This window comes from Stegostoma tigrinum, chromosome 11, assembly GCF_030684315.1.
Source record: "Stegostoma tigrinum isolate sSteTig4 chromosome 11, sSteTig4.hap1, whole genome shotgun sequence".
Lineage (NCBI taxonomy): Eukaryota > Metazoa > Chordata > Chondrichthyes > Orectolobiformes > Stegostomatidae > Stegostoma > Stegostoma tigrinum.
The window spans coordinates 75,912,636-75,926,574 of NC_081364.1; the positions used below are offsets into that span (position 1 = coordinate 75,912,636).

The 13,939-nt window shown below is 44.3% G+C and overlaps 1 long non-coding RNA gene across 2 annotated transcripts in view; it reads right to left on the bottom strand.

The window, feature by feature from the left end:
* LOC132210139 (uncharacterized) overlaps nucleotides 1–10,026 on the bottom strand; it is a 28,575-nt gene extending 18,549 nt beyond the window's left edge. Inside the window, exons 1-3 of one of the 2 annotated variants that reach the window (XR_009446357.1) lie at nucleotides 9,816–10,024; nucleotides 7,754–7,866; nucleotides 1,762–4,757 (exon numbers count right to left, since the gene is read on the bottom strand). This is a non-coding gene — a long non-coding RNA (uncharacterized LOC132210139). Of the gene's footprint in view, nucleotides 1–1,761; nucleotides 4,758–7,753; nucleotides 7,867–9,815 lie in introns of those variants that run through there. The other variant, XR_009446358.1, reaches the window with a different exon arrangement.
* Nucleotides 10,027–13,939: the final 3,913 nt, after the last annotated feature.

The following is a 13,939-nucleotide window of genomic DNA, read 5'->3' on the forward strand; positions in this document are numbered from 1 at the left end:
GACTACAGGGGACAGGATCAATATTTGTGCATACGTTAGGATTCGGAAACAGAGAAAAATGTGAGCAGAATGGTACAAAGAAGAACAACACAGCAAAGGAACAGGCCCTTTGGGCCACCAAGACTGTGCTGATACATGATGCCTTTCGAAACTAAAAACCTTTTGTTTCTGTGCAATCCATATCACTTTATTCTCTGCCTATTCACCTATCTCTCATATCCAGCTTTACCACCCCCTCTACTAGTGTATTCCAAGCACTTACAACCCTCTGTCTAAACGCTTGCCTCTTACATCTCCTTTAAACATACACCCTTTTGCCTTAAACTTAGGTCCCATAGTAATTGACATTTTCACCCGAGAAAATACTTCACTCTCCATTCAATCAATGCCTCTCATAATTTTCTGGAAACTTGTGTAAAGTTAGTGGGGTGTGTGGATCAGAGGTGGATGAATTTCAATGTGGAGAAGTGTCAGGCCATACATTTTGATGGGATGAATGTACATCAGCAATATAAAATAAAGGGTACATCTCTAAAGGGGTGGCAAGGATAGAATGACCTGGGTATATATGTGCATAAGCAATTGAATGTAGAAGGATAGATTAAATGAGAATTTATTAGACCCTACGATATTGTGTTTTATTATTAGTGCCTTTGAGTACAACAGCAAGGTGGTTCTTTCAGATTTCTCAATGGCAATGAACAGGGTTTTGTTTCTAGGTTTCATTCAGACACATTAGGATTGCAGCAAGAGCAAGTGGCCAATTGTCTGGTTGGGTGGATGGAGATGCCTGATTCATTCATATGAAAACCTAGGATAGAAACTTATGGCCCTGAGGAGACGCTATCCTCAAATTGAGTGACTGCTGGCCACGCTGAGGGATATTGTACAGCAGGGAGGATAGTCAGTCATCCTGAGCTATGAAGAGGGGATGTTGTGAACATCTGTCCTGGACTGACGGATGGATTTTTGAAACACCTTTTATCAGAGCTCAGAGTGGCTGGTACACACAGGAAAACTCAAATCAATTGAAATGATTATCTCTTCTGAATGGCTCGCTATGGCTGATGGAGATTGATTTTACAAACTAACTCACAGAATTTCCACGGATTAACCTCAGTTACATCAACCGATTCCAAGGGATTTCCTTAATTTTGAAACTATTCTCTGACACGGAACTTTTGAAATCTTTCCAGCTGCAGATTCCAGCAGATCTTAATATTGTAATCAACAAGACTGTTTCAGGGCTAAATTTTTTTAATGAGTCATTAATAATTTAGGGATTTTATTGTTGTCCTGTGTTATTTGGGAGAGGTTCAATGTCTCTGCATCTGGAGTGACACCTTTGCTTGGGATCTGAATCCATGTTAATCTATTGCTCTCTTTCACTGGTGGGCGGAGGGCACTCTTTCTGTGCTGTAAATCTGTATAACTCTGTTCATCTGTATGGCTTTATGACCCTTGCTTTCCTTGATCACCTCTCTGCCATTATCGAACTTCCACTGCCTCCAATCATGCATGTATTTTAGATTCTGTTTCGGGCTACACATTTACTGTGTCTTCTCCCACTGCCCATCCCCTCACTATGTGCAACTAACTTACCAGCATGATGTTCCCACATTATCTTTCACAGGAATTGATATATAAGTGCAACAGTCCACCTGTTTTCCACTTCGGAGATAATATTAACAATCACATTCAGCAGCATTCCTCATCTCCAGCTAAAGGTTGGGAGATTTTGGCAAACAGCATTTCCTTTTGTCTCTTCACAACAGATAACGCATTAGCCACAGCCAACCAGTTTGTGCTTACAGTGCTCAAATATTAATAGTGCCCAATTAATAGTAATAACACCTCCTTCAACTCAACCAGACAGGGGCCAGCCCTTCTTTAGTTCAGGTCTCCAGTGATGCTTTGAAAAATCAGAGTCAATCTGTCTGCATGAAATTTAAACAAAGTTTGGTCATCATCTAACTGGTGCATTTTCCTAGTAATGCCTTGACCAATCAGAGTCTATTATTCGCCCAGTCAGGTCATGACAGTATAAAACGTTTGTTCCCTTTCCATTGGTGCTTATTGTGAATGAACCGAAATGTGCAAGACAAAAAGCTTTGATGAAACTTGCCTTTTTTGCATACAGTTAGACATTATTGAACTGTTGTACATTGTTGTGGCTCGGCCTCTCTCACAATGCCACCACACAAGGCCTTATAGATGATTATGGAGGAACAATGTGTATTGTGGTTGATTAATTATTTCAATAAATAAAGAGAGGACAGAACTGTGAGCGTCAGCCCCTTATAAAATGAGCTTTGTAAAGGGTAACATTGAGGAGCTAGGAAAGGGCAGGAGAGTTAAACAAATACTTTTCAATAATATTCACATTCAGGGCATTCTTGCAACTTTAAAATACACAAAAATAGCCAAGCAGCAAAAAGGGGAGGAAATAACCATAACAGGAGAAAACATACTGTGGTCAATGAAGTGTTTCAAAAGCTAAAAAGAGAAGAGAACTGTGAACATCGGCCCCTTAGAGAATGAGGTTTGTAAGTGATAATGGGGAGCCAGCAAAGAGCAGGGGAGTTAAACAAATAATTTTAATCAATCTTCACAGTAGGGAACACTTACAACATTACAAAAAAATTAAGTAGTTCAGCAGCAAAAAGGGGAGGAAAGAACCATAATAATGATCAGAAGAGAAAAAGTATTAGGGAAAATAATAACCATTGACAAAGAAAATAGAGGTCGGCCGTTTGGTCATTCAAGCCTGCTCTACCATTTAACATGATCATGGCTGATCATCCATCTGTTCCTGCTTTCTCTCCATACTCTGATCCCTTTCACCCCAAGGATTATATCCAAATCCTTCTTAAATACATTCAATGTTTTGGCTTCAGGTGCTTTCTGTGGCAGATAATTCCAGAGGTGAGGAAATTTCTTCTTATCTCAGTCCTAAATAGCTTGTCGATGACAGGTTAAAGAGACACTAGGATCCCATCTTTATGCTCCCATGTATGCCCATATCCTAAAAGTCTGACCCATGGTTCTGGACACCCTGTTTATTGAGAACAGCCTTCCTGTGTTTATCCTGTGTGGCCCTGTCAGAATTCTTTTGTTTCTATAAAAGGCCACTCTTCTGAACACGAGTGAATATAGTCCTAACTGATCCAGTCTTTCTTCACATGTCAGTCCTGTCATCACAGGAATCATTCTGGTCAACCTTCACTGTACTCCCTTCACAGCCAAAGCATTCTTCCATAAGAATAATGAGACCAAAATTGCACACAAGAATCCAGCTATGGGCTCACTGAGACCTGTGGAATCACAGAAGGACGTTCCTGCTCCTGTATCTGAATCCTCTCGTTAAGAAGGCCAAAAGAAACTAACTTGTGCTTGGGACATTTGAAAACAAAATGTAAGTTTTGTGTTAAATACAAAGCTAATTTATTTGACGCTTATCCAGAAAATAAAAACCTATATTTTCAGGAAAGTCAATTTAACATCAGTAGAAACAGACAACAATGAAATGTGTTCATTACCGAACATAACTCATAGCAAAATGCAACCACTGTGGTTATTTGTGAATTCACTCATGTTTCAGGGGGTCGGGTGTTTGAGTGAATCCCTTCCCACATTCAATGCAGGCAAACAACCTCTCTCCAGTCTGACATCACTGGCATACAATGAGGTGAAATGATCACCTTAACCCAGTTTGTAAGTGAAAGCACTGGAATGGTCTCTCACCTGTGTCAACACATTGATGGATCATCAATTGTTGAGAACTTTTAAAGCATTTTCTGCAATCTGAACATTCAAAGTTATTTCAATAATGTGAACAAGTTCACGGGGCTAATTGTTCAGAATCTTTATACCATTTCCCACATTCTCTGGCCAGAATGAACTTGCTCGTGTTTCAGCAGGTACAATGATCTGACGAATCTCTTCCTGCACATGAAGCAAGTGAATGGTATCTCCCCTGTGTGGCTGCATTGGTGTACAGCGAGGTTACATATTCATCTGTACCCAGCCCCATCATGAGAGTATCTTATTGGGCTCTCAACAGTGTGAACATGTTGATGGGACATCAGTTCTCCAGAACATTTACAGCATTTCCTGCAGTCTGAACATTGAAAAGGTCTCTCATTAGAATGAACTTTCTGGTGTTTCACCAGGTCAGATGAGTGAGTGAAATGCTTCCTACATATGGAATAGATGAACTGTCTCTCCCCAGTGTAAATGCGCTGGTGTATTGGGAGTTTAGATGATCGCTTGAACCGAGTCGCACAGTGAGAGCACCTGAATGGTTTCTCACTAATGTGAGATATTAGTTCTCTCGAACTTTTCTCGCAATTCCTAGAGTGTGGATATTTTAAAGGTCTCTCCCCAGTGTGAACGTGCTGGTGAGTCAGCAGATGGGATGAGTGAGTGAATCCTTTCGCACACAGAGCAGATGAACTGCCTCTCTCTTATATGAACTTGCTGGTGTGTCAGCAGACTGGGTGATCAAATGAATCCCTTTCCGCAGTCAGGGCTGGTGAACGGTCTCTCTCCAGTGTGACCACACTGATGACTTTCCAGGGAAGATGGATATTTGAATTCCTTCTCACATTCCTCACATTTCCATGGTTTCTCAGTGCGAACACTGGTTTTGGCTTCCATGATCAAAGCCTCATGAAAGTCAAGACATGATGAATTCAACATTTCCGTTAGAATCTGCAGTGAGATTTGAGTTCACTCACTGCAAATGCTCCAACTTCCTGTAAAATGAATTACAGACAGTAAGAAGAAAATGTGACCCACAGAGAAAAAGGCAGAACTTTAAAACTGGACTGAATACATCTGATCATTTGTGCGATAGACAGTGGACAATGCGACCATGAAAGCTCTTGGATTGTTATAACAATAGAACTGGTTCAGTATTAAGCGTTAGTGAAAGGAACTGGCTGCCAAATCTGGGGCTGCATAAAGGTGTTCTTTGTGGGAAAACTGAGAAATACGGAGAGCATTAATGGAGATGGGCTTCATACGGGCAGCATGGTGGATCGGTGGTTAGCACTGCAGCCTCACAGCACCAGGGACCTGGGCTCGATTCCAGCCTTGGGCGACTGTCTGTGGAGTTTGCACATTCTCCCTCTGCCTGTGTTGGTTTCCTCCCACAGTCCAAAGATGTGCAAGCTCGGTGGATTGGCCATGCTAAACTGCCCATAGTGTTCAGGGGGGTGTGGGTTATTGGGGGATGGGTCTGGGTCTGGGTGGGATGCTTCAAGGGGCGGTGTAGACTTGTTGGACCGAAGGACCTGTTTCCACACTGTAGGTAATCTAATTCATCTGCCAGTAATTCTAACAACCTCCCAAACTCACCAGACAGAATCACAAGATCAGGTGGTGCATGGGAAAACCATCACTTCCAGGACTCTTAGCAGCAGATTCAGACTGGAAAAGTTTATTGACTTGCTCAATATGTCAGAATGCATTTTATTAAAAATTAAACGTGCTGAAAAAATAGGGACTCTGACAGTCAGAGTTTATTTTAGCCTCTAGTTCAGTTAGAATGTAATACTTTGCCAATGATTTTTTGTATCATATAACCTACTCTGCAAAGAACATCTTTCTTCAGGCTATCTTCAAGTTTTTGCAAGAAGAAAATAAATGATGAATCATTTGTACCTTACACATTTTAATTACTGTCCTCACTGCTTATGACGGGGACTGTACCACATAGTGAATAGCACATACAGATTGGGCTATTGTTCTGCAGAAAAAAAATCCATTCAGTTTGCAAGCTGCGCCATGACTTTCATTTTAACTTCCCAACCCAGACAAAATCCTCTGTTAAGAACAAAGAACAACATAGCACAGGAACCGGCCCTTTAGCACTCCAAGCATGTGCCTGCACATTCTAACCCTCCATGCTAAAAATGCCTTGATTCACAGGATCCACATTCCTCTCCTCCCTTCCTGTTCATGTATTCAGCCAGGTGCTTCTTGACTGCTGCTGCTGCGTCCACTTCCATTGCCTCTTGTGGCAACACATTTCAGGAAATCAGCAACCTTTGTGTGAAAAGCTTGCCTTGCTTATCTCTTTCACACATTCCCCCTGCAGCTTGAACTTGTGTCCTCTAGTAATTTATCCCTCTGCCCTGGGGGAAAAAAAGTGTCATACATTCCGCTCTATCCATGCCATTCACGATCTTATAAACTTCTCTCAGGCCACCCTCTCAACCTGCTGCGTCCCAGTGTAAACAAACCAAGTCTTTCCAACCTTTCTTCAATGCTAAACTCCCCCATAACCATGCAACATCCTGGGAAACCTATTCTATACCCTCTCCAAAGCATCCACATCCACATGTGATGTCCAGAACTGAATGCAATATTCTAAGTGTGGCCTAACTAGAGTTCTACAAAGCAGCAGCATGACTTGCCTGTCCATATCGCCAATGCACCTTCCAATGAAGGCAGTCAAACCAAAGGCTTTTTATACTAAATTATCTACCTGCACCATCACTTTCAGTAGCCTGTGGACCTGCACACCCAGATCCATCTGCATATCAATGTTCGTAAGAGTTCTGTCATTTACTCTATAATTTAAACCTGTACCTGACTTTCCAAATTACATCCCCTCATATCTGTCCAGATTAAACTACATGTCATCTTTCTGCCCATAACTCCAATTTATTTATACTCTGCTGTATCATCTGACAATCCTTCTCACTATCCGCAACTCTACCAACCTTTGTATTGTCCGCAAGCTTATTTATTAGACCAGCCACGCGTTCTTCCAAGTTATTTATGTAGATCAGAAACAGCAGAGGTCCCAGCACTGATTCCTGTGGAACACCACTAATCAAAACCCTCCATTCTGAAAAGTATCTTTCCACTGCTACACTCTGCCTTCGATGTAGCTATCTCTCCAGCTCATGTGACATCATCCTTTGTACCAGTTTGCCCTGATGGACAACTGCACCATTCTAATGAAGCTCACATGACCTGAAGGCACAGCAGCTTTCTTTCAATTTGACACTTTTCAATCTTCCAGATTGAATGTGGAATTCTGCAGTCCCTGCACCATCAAACAATTATAAGGATCTGGAAAACTTGACCTGGAAATATGCTGGTACTGATGTCACGTTCAGACTGTTAACGCTCATCGTCAATTCCCCACTTAGTGGAAATATTTTCTCTGTAACTCCGCTATCAGTCACTAATCATATTCCCAAAACTTTGATCAAAAATATTTCTTATTAATCAATTTCCAGGGATACCTCTGTCAGAATGAAGTGATGTGTTTTAGCAGAAGGGATAGGAAGAGGCAATAACACAACACTAAAGAGTGTGCAGAGTCTGAGGGATTCACATGCACAGATATTTGAAAGGAATAAAATAGATTAATTCGTCAGAGAAAATTTGATGCTGATTGATTCCAAAAAAATACTGAACCAGCATTTGAGAGAAAAATGCAAAGGTGCAGGGATAAAACAAGGGAATAGGACTGACTGGATTGCTCCAGACATTTGGCATGGGCTGAATGGTTTGCACTTTTTGATTGTTTTATATGGTCCTTCTTGTATTCTAAACCTACAGATTCAGTTATCAATCAGGTGAATCTGTGCTACATGCACTCCATAGTTGTTAGACCGTTCCTGACAGCAAGTCTGAGAACTAAAAACAGCTAATCAACTGTAATCTCACCACAGATAGTGTATCTCAATTTCTGATATCTTAAATCTTTTTCCACAGGCACACACACGCATACCTGAACGCTACCACATTCAGATGCTGATAATATTCAGATCCTCATCAATCGAGTTACTCTTTCACAGTTTGGTCTGAGGTTCAACTCTGCCAAATTCCTCTGCTGACATTGATCTGTAAGAGTGTAAAATCCATGACGATCAATCCAGGATAGAGATTCAGAGCAGAAAAAGAAAAGCATTTCTCTTGGTTTGAAGTTGCTGTTCGTAAATCCTGCTCGCCTTCCCCTCGCCCCGTTCCCAACAAGTAAAGGACATGTGCGCGAGATAATGGGAACTGCAGATGCTGGAGATTCCAAGATAATAAAATGTGAGGCTGGATGAACACAGCAGGCCAAGCAGCATCTCAGGAGCACAAAAGCTGACGTTTTGGGCCTAGACCCTTCATCAGAGAGGGGGATAGGGGGAGGGAACTGGAATAAATAGGGAGAGAGGGGGAGGCAGACCGAAGATGGAGAGTAAAGAAGATAGGTGGAGAGAGTGTAGGTGGGGAGGTAGGGAGGGGATAGGTCAGTCCAGGGAAGACGGACAGGTCAAGGAGGTGGGATGAGGTTAGTAGGTAGCTGGGGGTGCGGCTTGGGGTGGGAGGAAGGGATGGGTGAGAGGAAGAACCGGTTAGGGAGGCAGAGACAGGTTGGACTGGTTTTGGGAATGCAGTGGGTGGGGGGGAAGAGCTGGGCTGGTTATGTGGTGCAGTGGGGGGAGGGGATGAACTGGGCTGGTTTAGGGATGCAGTAGGGGAAGGGGAGATTTTGAAACTGGTGAAGTCCACATTGATACCATATGGCTGCAGGGTTCCCAGGCGGAATATGAGTTGCTGTTCCTGCAACCTTCGGGTGGCATCATTGTGGCAGTGCAAGAGGCCCATGATGGACATGTCATCAAGAGAATGGGAGGGGGAGTGGAAATGGTTTGCGACTGGGAGGTGCAGTTGTTTGTTGCGAACTGAGCGGAGGTGTTTTGCAAAGCGGTCCCCAAGCCTCCGCTTGGTTTCCCCAATGTAGAGGAAGCCGCACCGGGTACAGTGGATGCAGTATACCACATTGGCAGATGTGCAGGTGAACCTCTGCTTGATGTGGAATGTCATCTTGGGGCCTGGGATGGGGGTGAGGGAGGAGGTGGGGGGACAAGTGTAGCATTTCCTGCGGTTGCAGGGGAAGGTGCCGGGTGTGGTGGGGTTGGAGGGCAGTGTGGAGCGAACAAGGGAGTCACGGAGAGAGTGGTCTCTCCGGAAAGCAGACAGGGGAGGGGATGGAAAAATGTCTTGGGTGGTGGGGTCGGATTGTGATGCCACCCGAAGGTTGCAGGAACAGCAACTCATATTCCGCCCGGGAACCCTGCAGCCATATGGGATCAATGTGGACTTCACCAGTTTCAAAATCTCCCCTTCCCCTACTGCATCCCTAAACCAGCCCAGTTCATCCCCTCCCCCCACTGCACCACACAACCAGCCCAGTTCTTCCCCCCCACCCACTGCATCCCAAAACCAGTCCAACCTGTCTCTGCCTCCCTAACCGGTTCTTCCTCTCACCCATCCCTTCCTCCCACCCCAAGCCGCACCCCCAGCTACCTACTAACCTCATCCCACCTCCTTGACCTGTCCGTCTTCCCTGGACTGACCTATCCCCTCCCCACCTACACTCTCTCCACCTATCTTCTTTACTCTCCATCTTCGGTCCGCCTCCCCCTCTCTCCCTATTTATTCCAGTTCCCTCCCCCCATCCCCCTCTCTGATGAAGGGTCTAGGCCCGAAACGTCAGCTTTTGTGCTCCTGAGATGCTGCTGGGCCTGCTGTGTTCATCCAGCCTCACATTTTATTATCAAGGACATGTGCGCGCTCCGCTTCCAGTTGGCCCCGGATAAAGATGGCGGAGTCACACGGCTCAGAAAACATTGCCCCCAATAAACATGGCGGCGCCCAGCCCTGCCTCGGCAAACAAAGGAGTTCAGCAATTCCAGTCTATTCGGGGCAAAACCGGGATCGGTATTTTTCAATTCAGTGACGGTGGCTACTGTCAGATTTTAAAAAAGCCTCTCCGCCCACTTCGTGGAATACTCACTCACTCGAATTCTAATTTTCACCTTTCAAATCCTTATCGCGCCTGCTCCTCATCCGATTCCTCCGGCTCTCCTTTGCCTCCGGTACTGCGCATGTTTGAAACGCTTCAGATTGCGCACGCACAAGTGGGCGTATACATTCAGAGATAATGGGGACTGTACATGTTGGTGAGTCCGAGATAACTCGTGTGGGTCTGAAACATCAGGTCTTGTGCTCCTAAGATGCTTCTTGGCCTGCTGTGTTCATCCAGCTCCACACATTTGTCATCTGGGCAAATGCATTCCCGCCCAGAATGCTGGGAAAAACACGCTGCCATTGAGCAGCAATATTGATATAAGGAAGATATGAAGGAATATGCCAGGACGAAAGATGCGGGAATCCATTGATACAAGTGCATGGTCCCTGTCTGTCCTAGTTCTAATAAACAGCAGAACAAAGAGATATGAACACACACTCAACGGAGAAAGTGAACAAAATATACACCTTTCCTGTGTAGAATATTTGAATTTCGCCTCAAGAAGAATGCATTTACTGGTGATAAAATCTTTTCAAATTTCATAGCTGAACGATGCCAGGTAGGAAACTAATAAATAAATGCATTCTCACACTAAAGGGTGAAGAGTCTTCCTGTGCGGTGACTGTGCTGATATGTCAGTAGTTTAAGATGTTCAGGCAAGCGTGAAATGTTACACACCAGCTTCAGAAGAGACTGAGATGTCAATCACTTCCTGTAATGAGTTTCATTGTCTCAGCACTCTTTGAATAAACAAAAGCAGACTCAATCAACTCGAAATATTCAGCAACAGTTGAGAAATACACTTTATATTACATGACTTCTCTGCATCAGTCCACAGAAAGGGAAAATTAACTCTTTTTTCTCAAGCCAGAGACTTATCATCGAGACTGAATATTTCCAATATCTGAGATAATGGGAACTGCAGATGCTGGAGATTCCAAGATAATAAAATGTGAGGCTGGATGAACACAGCAGGCCAAGCAGCATCTCAGGAGCACAAAAGCTGACGTTTCGGGCCTAGACCCTTCATCAGAGAGGGGGATGGGGGGAGGGAACTGGAATAAATAGGGAGAGAGGGGGAGGCGGACCGAAGATGGAGAGTGAAGAAGATAGGTGGAGAGAGTGTAGGTGGGGAGGTAGGGAGGGGATAGGTCAGTCCAGGGAAGACGGACAGGTCAAGGAGGTGGGATGAGGTTAGTAGGTAGCGGGGGGTGCGGCTTGGGGTGGGAGGAAGGGATGGGTGAGAGGAAGAACCGGTTAGGGAGGCAGAGACAGGTTGGACTGGTTTTGGGATGCAGTGGGTGGGGGGGAAGAGCTGGGCTGGTTGTGTGGTGCAGTGGGGGGAGGGGACGAACTGGGCTGGTTGAGGGATGCAGTAGGGGAAGGGGAGATTTTGAAACTGGTGAAGTCCACATTGATACCATATGGCTGCAGGGTTCCCAGGACTTCACCAGTTTCAAAATCTCCCCTTCCCCTACTGCATCCCTCAACCAGCCCAGTTCGTCCCCTCCCCCCACTGCACCACACAACCAGCCCAGCTCTTCCCCCCCACCCACTGCATCCCAAAACCAGTCCAACCTGTCTCTGCCTCCCTAACCGGTTCTTCCTCTCACCCATCCCTTCCTCCCACCCCAAGCCGCACCCCCCGCTACCTACTAACCTCATCCCACCTCCTTGACCTGTCCGTCTTCCCTGGACTGACCTATCCCCTCCCTACCTCCCCACCTACACTCTCTCCACCTATCTTCTTTACTCTCCATCTTCGGTCCGCCTCCCCCTCTCTCCCTATTTATTCCAGTTCCCTCCCCCCATCCCCCTCTCTGATGAAGGGTCTAGGCCCGAAACGTCAGCTTTTGTGCTCCTGAGATGCTGCTTGGCCTGCTGTGATCATCCAGCCTCACATTTTATTATTTCCAATATCTTCTTGTTTTATACTCAGTCAAATAACTGATTTCTGAATTGTACAATCAATTCATTTGTGACTCGTATCTGGTTTTTTTTGTGTCCACACACTAGTGGAAACATCTTCCGTGTTTAATCTGTCCGTCAGGCTGAGCACAAGAGTTAGATGACAGCTCCAAGAACAAATCAAATCAGCACTTCTATCCTTTGTTTTAAGATGTTACTTTTCTTTTCTCTGCAAAGAGAAAGAGCATCCAGAAATGATGCTTGCCTTGTGGAGAGAGAAGATTTCAGAGACACAGTAAAGGAGTACAAGTCCAAAGAACTGGACACTATCGTGGCTTGGGCTAACAAGTGACAGGTATCATTTGCTCCATATAAATGGCAAGCAATGACATTCTCAAAATGACTAAATATAATCACAATTCTTTGACATTCAATGGCATTACCATCACTAAATGCCCCACTGTTAACATGCAGGTGGATCCCATTTACCAGAAACTCAACTAGACTTACCACAGATACACAGTGAATACAAGTGTGGGTCAAAACCGATGAAATACTGCCGTGAGTAACTCACCTGCTGACTTCCCAAAGCCTGTCCATCTTCTATAAAAGTGAAATGGAATAACTTCCCACTGGATGGGTGCAACTCCATTGAGACTGGAGAAGCTTGAGACCATCCAGGACAATGCAAACCACATCACTGACACTACAGCCATAAACATCCACTCCCTCTACCACCAACCTTCAGTTACACCAATGGGTTTTGGGTCAGCAGATACACAGGAAAACCAATGACCGCCATTTCCCCTGCTGATCGCTCAGTATCCTGACTTGGAAATGTATCGCAATTCTTTCACAGTTGCTGTGTCAAAATTCTGGAGTTCCCTCCCAAACAACATAGTGGGGCGAATTATAAAACTAAGACCGCTGCAGTTCAAGAAGCCAGCTCACCACCACTCCCTCAAGGACAATGAGGGATGGGCAATAAATGCTGGCCAGCTACCAACATTCACATCCCACAAACAAATAAACAAATAAACATTGGTGGGCTGCTATCTAAGATGAAGGAGGTAGGATTTTTTATATTAATGCTAAATATATTGATGGTCAACAAGAGAGTCAAAGGTTATTATGATAGATAGCTTGTGGAATTGAAGCTACACTCAGTTCAGACGTGATTTTATTTAATGACCAAGCAGGCGAGAGTGGCTAAATGGCACATATCTGCTCCTAGTGCTGACATGTACATGGTATCGTCATATTGATGCTATTCACAGGCATTCAGGTGTAAGCTCAAAAGATCAAAATTTAAGTAAAAGCTGAAACATTTGACTGAATGAAATGAGATGTCTGTTATCTGCTTGGGATGCTTTTCCGAAAAGGGTCCCTGTAAAGCAAGTGTGGTATCAGGAAAAGACCGTGAAAACAAGAGATGGAGATCAATTTATTTTGAAAGAGAAAAAAGGAATGCGCTTCCAGGCACTCTCCAGGTGATGGTGTTTCTCGTCATCTCAGTCCTAAAATATTTACCCCATATCCTTAAACTGTGGCCCCTTGTTCTGTAATTCCCCACCATTGGAACATCCTTCCTGCATCTAACTTGTCCAGTCCTGTTTGGAATTTGGAGATTTCAATGTGATCCCCTCATTCTTCTATACTCCGGTGAATACGATTTTAACCGACTCAGTCTCTCTTCATACGTTATTCCTACCATCCCAGGAGGCAAGTTGGTGAACACATGCTGAACTCTGTCGAAAGTAAGAACAGTTTTTTTGCAGATAGGCATGCCAAAACTGTACACAATATAACAGGTGTGGACTTACTTAGGCCCTGTGCAGTTGCAGCTAGGCATTCTTGTCCCTGTATTTGGATCCTCACTCTGTGAAGGCCAACAGATAATTTGTTCCCTTACTGCCTGCTGCACTTGTGCACTTACTGTCAGCAACTGGTGCGCAAGGATCCTCTAGTCTCATTGACACTCCCATGTGCCATTCAAACGATAATCTGCCTTGTTTTTTTGTATTGCTACAAAATGGATAAGCTTACATTTATCCAAATATAACGTAACCAATATTAATTTTCACTTACAAAGCTTCTCCAAATCAGACTGCAACATGTATGCACCCAGCTTTGTGCCATCTAAAAAGTTTGAAAAATTATATTTAGTTTCTTCATCTAAATCAGCAACATACATTGTGAACAGCT